Genomic DNA, 11,546 nt, shown 5'->3' with positions numbered 1-11,546 from the left:
CCAACTTCCTTCAACCAAAACTCACATTTACTGAACTTGGCATATAACTGATGTTCCCTGAGCTTCTCGAGAACTAAACTCAAATGCTCCTTCTGTTCCTCTTCATTCTTCGAGTATACCAAAATATCATCAATGAACACCACAACAAACTTATCCAAAAACTCCATGAACACCTTATTCATCATACTCATGAAATAGGCTGGGGTGTTAGTCAATCCGAATGACATAACCGTGTACTCATATAGCTTGTACCTTGTGGTGAAGGTTGTCTTGGGTATATCATGTTCTCAGATTTTCAGTTGGTGGTATCCTGATCGAAGATTGATCTTGGAAAATACTTTAGCTCCTTGCAGCTGGTCAAACAAATCATTGATCATTGGAAGTGGGTACTTGTTCTTGATCGTAACTTCATTCAATGCACGATAATCAACCACCATTCTCAGAGATTTATCCTTCTTCTCAACCAAAAGCACTGGGGCTCCCCATGGTGACGAGCTTCGTCGAATGTAACCTTTCTCCAATAACTCCTTGATATGTTTCTTAATCTCCTCCAGGGCATCCCGTATGGTCTCTTCGATATTGGTCCGGTGCCTGGCAACAGCTCTATCAAAAACTCAATGTCTCGATCTGGCGGCATGCCTGGTAGTTCCTCTGAAAATACATCCGGGTAATCCTTCACTACAGGCACTTCCTCCTAAACAACTCCCGTGGGGGAATTTACGTGGGTCCTCTTTGGGGTATGCCTGGATACATACTTAATCCTTTTTCCCTCCGGGTAGTGAGTAGAATTGACATACTAGCACAGTCAATGTTTCCTCCATACTTCAATAGCCAATCCATACCCAGTATCACATCCAATCCTTGTGACTCCAGAATTATTAGGTCTGGGGGGGGGGAAATATGGATGCCCATGTTTAAGGGTATCCGGTTGCACCATCGGCTGGCCATATACTCTGCTCCTGGTGAGCTTACTAACAAGGGTGTCCTAAGGGCTAAGGTGGGTAACTTAAACTTGTCCACAAATCCCCTTGAAATGTATGAATGTGATGCACCAGTATAGAAAAGAACGAGAGCGGTAAATGACTTAACCAAAAACATACCGATAACTGCGTCTGGCTGCTCTTCAACCTCAACCAAAAACATACCGATAACTGCGTCTGGCTGCTCTTCAACCTCCTCCACGTTCATGTGGTTCACTTGGCCCTTATTGCAAGGGTTGGGCTTCTCCCCAGAGCTTCCATTGCCATTTCCATTCTTGAGTTCAGGATACTCATTGGCATAGTGTCCAGTCTTCCCACACTTGAAACAAGTAACGTGACTTTGGTCCTTCTTGGCGGGTGTGGCTGGGTTAGAGCGGTTCTGATTACTGCCTACTCCATTCCCGTTTCCATTCTTCGAACCACTGGGGTTATGCGAATTTCCTCCATTGTGGTTATGACCTCCATGGTTATGGGTATATTCTCCCGAGTTCGAGGTAAAACGTGGCTTTTGCTGAGCTCCTGAATTGTACTTCCCTTGTCCATTCTTCCTTTTGCAGCTCTCAATTTGTTGCTGCTTTCCTTCAATCATAAGAGCCTTATCTACCAACTCTTGGTAGTTATTAAATGTTGCCACCATCAACTGCACACTCATCTCATCATTCAGCCCTTCCATAATTTTCTCTTGCTTCGCAGCATCTGTGGCCACATCATCCGGAGCATAGCGAGCTAACTTACTAAACTCCTCCACGTACTGCCCCACAGTACGGTTGCCCTGGCGTAAGTTGCGAAACTCACACTTCTTCATGCTCATAGCTCCAGTTGAGACATGAGTAGTGTGGAATGCTTGTTAAAACTGCTCCCAAGTAACATTGGCTAAGGGGAAGGTGGTTGTGTAATTCTCCCACCATGAGGCTGTAGGTCCATCCAATTGGTGTGCGGCAAAACGCACCTTCTCAGCATCTGTGCAACCTACAGTGGTTAATTGCCTTCCAATCATGCGTAGCCAGTCATCCGCAACTATGGGCTCGATGCTACTGGAACACCGGCGGTTGTAACCTCAGAAAACGGGCTAAGTTGTCAACTCGAGGTGGTGGCGGTGGGTTATTGTTATTGTTGTTGTTGCCTTGATTCTGAACTAGCAACTACATCAGTGTATTCTGCTATTGGATCAACTGAGTGAGCTCCGGTGGGAAAGCAAATTCGGGGTCACGTCTCGAAGGCATCTGATGGGTTTTAGAGGGGAGAGATTAGAATAGAATGAGGTCTAGTGAGAAACACTATCCATATGCACATGAGACAAACACAATCAATATCACTCCAAAACAGTATCAAACAAGGGCCTACAATCGATCTAACTATCGTTATATTGCTCGGACTACTAATATATACATGGGGGAAATACTACTAATAGCATGGCGGTCTACTAGAAATTTTGATCGGTAGAAGACTCCATGATATTTGTTCCAGCTTCATCTTCATAATCATCATCACTAGGGTCAGAGTCGGTGTCTTCGATGATGATGTAGTCCTTGGGGTGGCCGTCATCTCCTCCTGGTGCAGGGTCTCCCACGAATACTCCTAGCTTCCTTGTTAGGTCGTTGTTCATCTTCACTAGTACGGTTATTTCCTCGTTGTATCCGTCGTGTGTAGACTTGAGTTCCTCTTCGAGCTCCATGTTCCTCGTCATCAACTTCTTCAGATCTATCATGCTTGCGCACATTTGGTTCTCCTGGCGTTGTATGTGCTGGTTTAACTCCTGGATGTAAGCTGTAATGGACCTGTCTTTCCTGGTGCTGATCATCTCCCATTGCTCATCTCGGCGCCCACATATCTGATAGATGGTGTCCTTAAGATCCTTGTGATAAACTTGGCCAATGCGTCCTATGGTGATGTGGGCTACCATGCTCTTTCCTAGACTCCAGGTTGGTTCATGAAAGGAAAACTCTATGGGCTCAGTTACTGGTGTGAATGTTCTTCCTGGAACTTGAACTTGAATCATCCAACACTCCTCTACTGGTAAAGTGGAGGTGTAGGTCCCGGTGAAGCTTGGTATTCCAATGTTCAGGTACCTAGTGACTTCCTTCAAGTGTCATCCAAAAGGTGTGTCTTCATCCGGCTGTGCAAACTTGTTCCTCGCGTCCGCCATCCTATAGAGTAGAAAATGGAGAGAAGTCAGAAATGAGTAGAGAAGAGTGACATATGGTTCATATTAGTGGTCGTGTCCTACATTCAGCGTGTGCTCTGATACCATCTTTTAGTGATCCGACCTCAAACGGCCAAATCTCTGTGCATAAGTGTCATCCCTGGATCGGTAATGCTGACACACACATAGTACTTCGAAGGATTTATAACAGAGTAGCAATCACACACTTATTACATTAATAGTCTCAAAAGAGAACTTATTACAATAAATACAGCTTAAGGCCATCTAAGTAAGATAACAACGGAAGGCTTGGAAGATAAAGTGAGTCCATCAACTCCAACGGCATAGCTGAGTGCACGACAACGACCTAGCGCACTTTACTCTTCGTCTGAAAAGTCTACAACATGATATGTTGCAGCCTGAAACGGGTCAGCACATGGAATATGTTGGTAAGATAACACAGTAGAGCAATGAAACAAGTAAAAGCTATCACTACATGCATATATGGCTGGTGGAGGCTCTATGGTTATAATGTTTTTGCGAAAAGCCAACTTTTTTCCTACAACAAAGTAATATATTTTATTTAACTATCATGGTAGTTGAAAAACATTGAGAATGGTAAAACCTCATCTCAATCCCAATTAAAATAATTAACATCCCAACAAATTTAATTTAGGGTGATGAGATCCACAGGATAATCCAAGTACGAGATACTCAAGATGTCCATAACCGGGGACACGGCTAACCATGATTAGTTTGTACACTTTGCAGAGGTTTGCGCACTTTTCCCCACAAGACTCGATCTCCTCCATTGGATTTCTTGCACTACAAGGTGTTTGAGAAACGGATGACCGAGACACAGTCTTTCAGAAGTATTAACTCTAACCCCGGATAGACAGTACCAACCTACATCCTCTACATCTGCTAGCCTACCACTGGAAGAGGTCATGCAACTTACTCCACTATGCTAGAGCCCATAATGGCTTGTGGATGCAAACGGAAGTTTCTAGCATGAATAATCTTATGATCCCTTTGAGCCTGGGTGGCGAACCAAAAAGACAGCACTGGCATATCCCCAGGTGCCCGCAACATATCCACCCAGATGTGTGTTTAAGTAGCCACCTTAAGTAAACCATTAATTATTAATCTCACAGCTAGCATGGATACACTCAAATCCAATCCATGTCTACGAGCATAGCATGGCAATAAATAGCATAACGTAGAAGTAACTCCCAGGGGTTTGGTAATAAAAGGGCAATAGGTTCTACCTCATCAACTACTTCCCAAAACCCACATGTTAAGAGATCCTACTCATGCAAACTTTGAGGGTTGTAACTAATGCATAAAAATCGGGTAATAAAGGGGTATGATCAATGTGTTAATTGCCTTGCTGATGATCCGCAAAACCTAGTGACTCGTAGTAGCACGCTGCGCACCCGGAAATTCTATCGCAAACAAACAATAGTATACATAAGCACTCAGGCAAAGATGCAAGGGTAAAACTTCAAATAAGAAGACCCAAACTGAAAGTTCAACTGAAGAGGTTCGATTTGCAAAAAGAATCGATCGAATCGGAGCTATGGAACTGAAACTATGGTCAAAAGAACTCCGTAGACAAATCTGCTTGAAACCAAATTTTAAATTTGTCAAAACCTTGTTCAAGTTGGTTAAACATAGAGAGGGGTTTTAGGCGAAGATTTTGGCGTTGGTTTCACTGGATTTGGACAAATGGTTAAGAAACGGCGAGGGTTTGAAGATCAGGGGCTAATCTGCGATAAAAATAATCATGGATAGGTCCCTGACCAAAAATAAAAAGAAAAGACTGATACGTCTCCAACGTATCTATAATTTTTGATTGATCCATGCTACATTATCTAATGTTTTGGACATTATTGGGTTTTATTATCCACTTTTATATTATTTTTGGGACTAACCTATTAACCGGAGGCCCAGCCCAGAATTGCTGTTTTTTGCCTATTTTAGGGTTTCGAAGAAAAGGAATATCAAACGGAGTCCAAACGGAATGAAACCTTCGGGAACGTGATTTTCTCACCGAACATGATCCAGGAGACTTGGACCCTACGTCAAGAAATAAAGGAGGAAGCCACGAGAGAGGGGGGCGCGCCTACCCCCCAGGCGCGCCCTCCACCCTCATGGGCCCCCTGTTACTCCACCGACGTACTCCTTCCTCCTATATATACCTACATACCCCCAAACGATCAGATACGAAGCCAAAACCCTAATTCCACCGCCGTAACTTTCTGTATCCACGAGATCCCATCTTGGGGCCTGTTTCGGAGCTCCGCCGGAGGGGGCATCCATCACGGAGGGCTTCTACATCAACACCATAGCCTCTCCGATGAATTGTGAGTAGTTTACCTCAGACCTTCGGGTCCATAGTTATTAGCTAGATGGCTTCTTCTCTCTTTTTGGATCCCAATACAATGTTCTCCCCCTCTCTTGTGGAGATCTATTCGATGTAATCTTCTTTTTGCGGTGTGGTTGTTGAGACCGATGAATTGTGGGTTTATGATCAAGATTATCTATGAACAATATTTGAATCTTCTCTGAATTCTTTTTTTGAGCTTGAATCCTTTTATGTATGATTGGTTATCTTTGAAAGTCTCTTCGAATTATCATTTTGGTTTGGCCTACTAGATTGATCTTTCTTGCAATGGGAGAAGTGCTTAGCTTTGGGTTCAATCTTGTGGTGTCCTTTCCCAGTGACAGTAGGGGCAGCAAGGCACGTATTGTATTGTTGCCATCGAGGATAACAAGATTGGTTTTTTATCATATTGCATGAATTTATCCCTCCACATCATGTCATCTTGCTTAAGGCGTTACTCTGTTTTCATGAACTTAATACTCTAGATACATGATGGATAGCGGTCGATGAGTGGAGTAATAGTAGTAGATGCAGGCAGGAGTCGGTCTACTTGTCTCGAACGTGATGCCTATATACATGATCATACCTAGATATTCTCATAACTATGCTTAATTCTGTCAATTGCTCAACAGTAATTCGTTCACCCACTGTTGGGGATATTACTACCAGTATGACCCGCCCAGGAGGGGCCGGGTCAGCCCTAATGGCGGGTTACATAAGAAGCCCGATAAACATTCAAGATGATAGTATTACTAAACACATAGAAGGCCCAAAGGCCTGGGGCCGGCTTAAGGCCTGATACTGTAAACCGCCGTATGTAAGGAAAGACTTGTAAAGAAAGGCATGTAAAGGAAGTCACCGAGCCGGACACGATTATGAGCCGGCCGGGACTCTGTAGGCCACCAGGCGTCAACCCGTGTATATAAGGGGACGACCCGGAGGCGGTTTAGGACAAGAAACGACCAAGTCGATAACCAAGCCGGCGAGTTGAGCCTCTTGGAGATCGAAACCTCAGCAATACCAATCCCAACTAGACGTAGGCTTTTACCTTCATCGTAAGGGGCCGAACTAGTATAAAAACTCTCCCGTGTGTCCTTTGTCCCGATTAACCCCTTTAAGTTTCCTAGTGCTATGTCCCTACGACTAAGTCCTTGCTCTAGGACATCTGCCGTGTCAATTCCACGACAGTTGGCGCCCACCGTGGGGCAAGCGCACGGTGGATTTGAGTTCTTGAAGGGCAACTTCAAAGGGCTCAAGGGATACGCTCTGGGCCGGATGACCAAGAGTCATCACGGCAAACTCTACATCAACGACGAAGGCTGGGGCCCCGAGGCCGGCACGATCGAGTATGGGTACCGGGTCCCCTTCGGCGGAATTCACGTCTTCATCAGCCGGATCGGCGAGTCAGGCCCTGAGCCGGATGCCCACATCAACCTCATCAAAATGGCTCAGCGCATCGGGTCCGCCCGTGTTCAATCTGTCGTGAAACATGCCTTTGTAGGCTGTATCCATGGCGGTGAATACTCCGAAGGATCGATGGAAGGCGGGGAGACGGCCATCTGCTCTGATACTGCATCATCAACAGGTGAGACGGACTCGTTGTACCAACTGCAAGACGGCATGCTCGGGGGTTGTTCCAATGGCAGCAGTATTCTGGACCCCCTTGAGCCGCCGAATTGGGTCAGAGTCTTCATGGCGGGGACGCAGCCCAGGCAAAACTCCACCGCAGCGGCAACAGCAGTTACTGGGTTGGCAGCAGCCGGGTCAGGAGACCCCGCGCGCCCCCCGGCTCAGGTTCTAATGGACCTCATGGATAAACTGACGACTCTGTTAACCGTTGCGGTAGAACCGGCGGATAAAGCCCAGCACGACGTAGAAGTGGCATGCGTGCGGGAGGAGATGGTGCAAGCTAAAGATAATATAGCCACGGAGGAAACCCGGATTGCAGCAGAACGAGCAGCTCTAGATGCTCGTGCTCAGCAGCTTCAAGCAGAAACTTTCCGGATGTCGGTGGATCTTAATGCATCAAACGAGGTCATGAGGAGGAGGCATCAGAAAACTCAGTCATGTCTGCCTCTAACGCTGGATCCAAGGAACTTGTTCCATACACCCGGGGCTGGGGGGAGCAACCCGCCAGAGGCAAACCGGGTCACGACACCCGGTGCACCAGTTCAGCCACGCACCACGGAGCCGCCTCGCATGAATACAGCTCCTCCTTGTTATGTATCGGCACCTCCGGGTCACTTCTCCAACCCTATGGAAAATCTCATCGCAGCATCGGCTCGTTTGGCAGCTCTCCCAATGGAAGGCGACTCGCCAGCAGCAATTGAAACCCGGAGGGTAAGAGAACTACTTCAGACAGCTTTGGCCCAGTAGGACGCATACTCCTACAGTCGAGACAGGATTCATTCAACTGCTCGCCCAAGTCGGAGCCCGAGTTACAGTAGGCACATGGAGTCCACGGAGATGTCAAGTAATGATCAACGCCACAACCGGCTGTATAGGCATGAGCCGGTGCAGGCTGGAGCCCTAAACTTGGCAGATCAAGAGAGGATTCGTCAAGAAGCGGAACAGGCGGCTCAGATAGTGGCAGAGCAGGCAGCTCACCAAGCCTTTTCGGCTTATCCAGCAACCTCGGTTGAGGCAGGAGTGGCCACAAGAACCGGAGGCGTACCTTGCATGGTCCCAGCCATACGCAATGAGCGGTTGCCTAAGGATTTCAAGGGCCTCATAAGGTGCCTAATTACACGGCTGATCTACAGCCAGGGGCTTGGATTGAGAGTTATGAGATGGCTATGGAGCTGTTGGAGGATAGCGATGCTGCAATGGCCAAGTATTTTACCATGATGTTGGATGGAACGGCTCGGACCTGGTTGAAGGGATTGCCACCCAATTCTATCGGATCATGGGCGCAGTTGAAAGCACGGTTCATCCAGAACTTCAAGGATATGTGTAAGCAGCCAAATGTTGATTGTGGACCTGACCAATTGCAAGCAAGAGGATGGTGAATCTACAACCCATTGGGTGCACCGGGTCAAGGAGATAATACATTCATCTGATAAGATGGATGTCAGCTCAGCAGTTTTGATGTTGGAGAAAAATTGCCGCTTTGAACCTCTGAAGCAGAAGTTGGGGTGGCTTAAACGTGACTATAATGACATGGGAACGTTGATGGCAGCTCTTGTCAAGTATGCCGACTCTGATACCACCAAGGACCTGGTGTCTGACGAAGAAAAGGCAACGAAGGGAAAGAAGAACGGCAATGGCAAGGGTCACCAGCATAACCCGGCGAATTAGGGAGGTAATAAACGTAAGGCTGATGAATTTGTTGCTAATACTAATGCGTAGGGTGGTAATCAGCGGCGCAAGGGCAGACAACCCCCTCTATCGGGCGGGTCAGGCCCCACCCTTGAGCAGTTGTTGAATGAACCTTGTCCAAAGCACGACACCCGGGAGAAACCAGCCACCCACTTATGGAAGGATTGCACGATCATGAAGGCATTTAAAAATTCAAATGCATTTGATGGGGGTCACGGCCCAGGCGGCGGCTCAGGTGGAGGCGGCTTTCAGGGGCCGGGCGCCGGTTCAAGCGGAGGAGGTTTTCACGGTCAGGGTTATCCTGGTCACCAAGGAGGATATAATCAGCAACACGGCCAAGGGAATCAGCAGCAGCAATCCGGCTATCAGAGCAACCCGAAGCAGTTGAGTAGCGGATAGTATCATGTCTTTACTACCAGTTTATGTAAGAGGGACCAGAAACTCCACAAGAGGGCCATCAATGTCGTTGAGCCGGCAATTCCACGTTATTTACGTTGGTCGGAGCAGCCTATTGTGTGGAGCAGAGAGGATCACCCGCCCCGGGTTGATAATCTGGGTCACTTGGCTTTGGTAGTGGCACCTCAGGTTGGTGGGTACAAGTTTACTAAGGTACTCATGGATGGAGGCAGCAGCATCAACATCCTCTACTATGAGACATTCCGCCGGATGGGATTGACGGATAAAAATCTTAAACAATCCAACACTGCTTTTCACGGTGTGGTACCTGGTAAATCGGCATACCCAGTTGGGAAGATTGAGCTGGAAGTAGCCTTTGGGGATGAGTATGACTCCAGAGCAGAAAAATTAACCTTTGAAGTGGTTAAGATCAAAAGCCCATATCATGCTCTGTTTGGGCGGCCGGCTTATGCCAAGTTCATGGCTCGGCCATGTTACGTATATTTGCAGCTCAAGATGCTGGGTTATAAGGGCACCATTACAGTACACGGGAGCCGGAAGATAGCATTGGAATGTGAAGAAGGTGATGCCGCCTATGCTGAATCTGTTTGTGCAACAAAGGAGTTAAAATTCTACAAGGATCATGTTGACCCGGCGGACATGACATCATTAAAGAAACCAACAACAGAGCATGAGCCGAAGTTGAAATTCAAATCAGCTGATGACACTAAGATGGTTGACTTTGTACCTGGCAACTCATCCAAACAGTTCATCATCAGCGCAAACTTGGATCCGAAATAGGAAAGCGCGCTCATCGACTTCATCCGTGAGAACCGGGACATCTTTGCATGGAAACCTTCAGACATGCCGGGTGTCCCGAGGGAACTCGCTGAGCACACTCTTAATATCGATCCAAAGTTCAAACCTGTCAGACAGTTTCTCCGACGGTTCAGTGAAGAAAGGCGCAAGGCCATCAGAGAAGAGGTGGCCCGGCTCGTGGCAGCCGGGTTCATTGTGGAGGTATTTCACCCCGAATGGTTAGCTAACCCGGTGCTGGTACTCAAGAAGAATGGCACCTGGCGTATGTGTGTGGATTACACATATTTGAACAAGGCTTGTCCGGCTGATCCTTTTGCTCTCCCCCGTATTGATCAGATTATTGATGCTACGGCGGGTTGCACACGGTTGAGTTTCTTAGATGCTTATTCCGGTTATCATCAGATTAAGATGGCAGTCAAGAATCAAGAAAAGATAGCTTTTATAACTCCTTTTGGAGCTTTCTGCTATGTGTCTATGCCTTTTGGGATTACGAGTGCCCAGATGACTTACCAGCGGTGTGTGCAGAATTGTCTTCACGATCAAATTGGGCGCAATGTTCATGCTTATCTAGATGATATAGTGGTGAAATCTAGGGAAGAGGAAACCTTGGTCACAGACCTGAAAGAGACTTTTGATAATCTTCGGGTTTACAAGATGATGCTTAACCCGGCCAAGTGTGTTTTTGGAGTGCCAGCCGGCAAGCTCTTGGGTTTTTTGGTGTCTAACCGAGGTATTGAAGCTAACCTGGAGAAAATCAAGGCAATTACATCTCTAGCCAAACCAACTTGCGTCAATGATGTTCAGCGACTGGCGGGTGTGGCTGCTTTGAGCCGGTTCATAACCCGGTTAGGGGAAAAGGCTATGCCTCTGAATCAGTTGATGAAGAAAACGGATGTTTTTGTTTGGAGCGATGTTGCGAACATTGTTTTTGAGGATCTGAAGGCACAACTGGCTGAGCCGCCGGTCCTAGCTGCTCCAATTGAGAAAGAGCCGCTATTGTTATACGTGGCTGCCAACTCACAGGCTGTTAGTGTGGCTATGGTGGTAGAGCGCAAGGAGGCTGGCAAAGAGCATCCGGTTCAGCGGCCGGTTTATTATGTCAGTGAAGTGTTAATTGAGTCTAAGCAACGATATCCACATTGGCAGAAGCTTGTTTATGGGGTATTCATGGCAAGCCGGAAGCTTAAGCATTACTTTCAGGGACATCCAATCACTGTGGTTAGCTCTGCTCCTTTGGGAGACATTATTCAAAATAGAGAAGCCACGGGGCGAGTCGCCAAGTGGGCCATTGAGCTTGGGTCTCAAGGGTTGAAGTATGTTCCACATACTGCAATTAAGTCTCAAACCCTGGTTGACTTCATCAATGACTGGACAGAGATGCAGATGCCGGAAGAGAAGCCGGACAACACATATTGGATTATTCATTTTGATGGATCCAGGCAATTGGAAGGCTCGGGGGCTGGAGTCGTGTTAACTTCGCCACGAGGTGATAAATTTTGTTATG

The sequence above is a fragment of the Triticum dicoccoides genome, chromosome 1A (genome assembly GCF_002162155.2).
Source record: "Triticum dicoccoides isolate Atlit2015 ecotype Zavitan chromosome 1A, WEW_v2.0, whole genome shotgun sequence".
NCBI lineage: Eukaryota > Viridiplantae > Streptophyta > Magnoliopsida > Poales > Poaceae > Triticum > Triticum dicoccoides.
Note: the sequence above shows the minus strand (reverse complement) of the source record.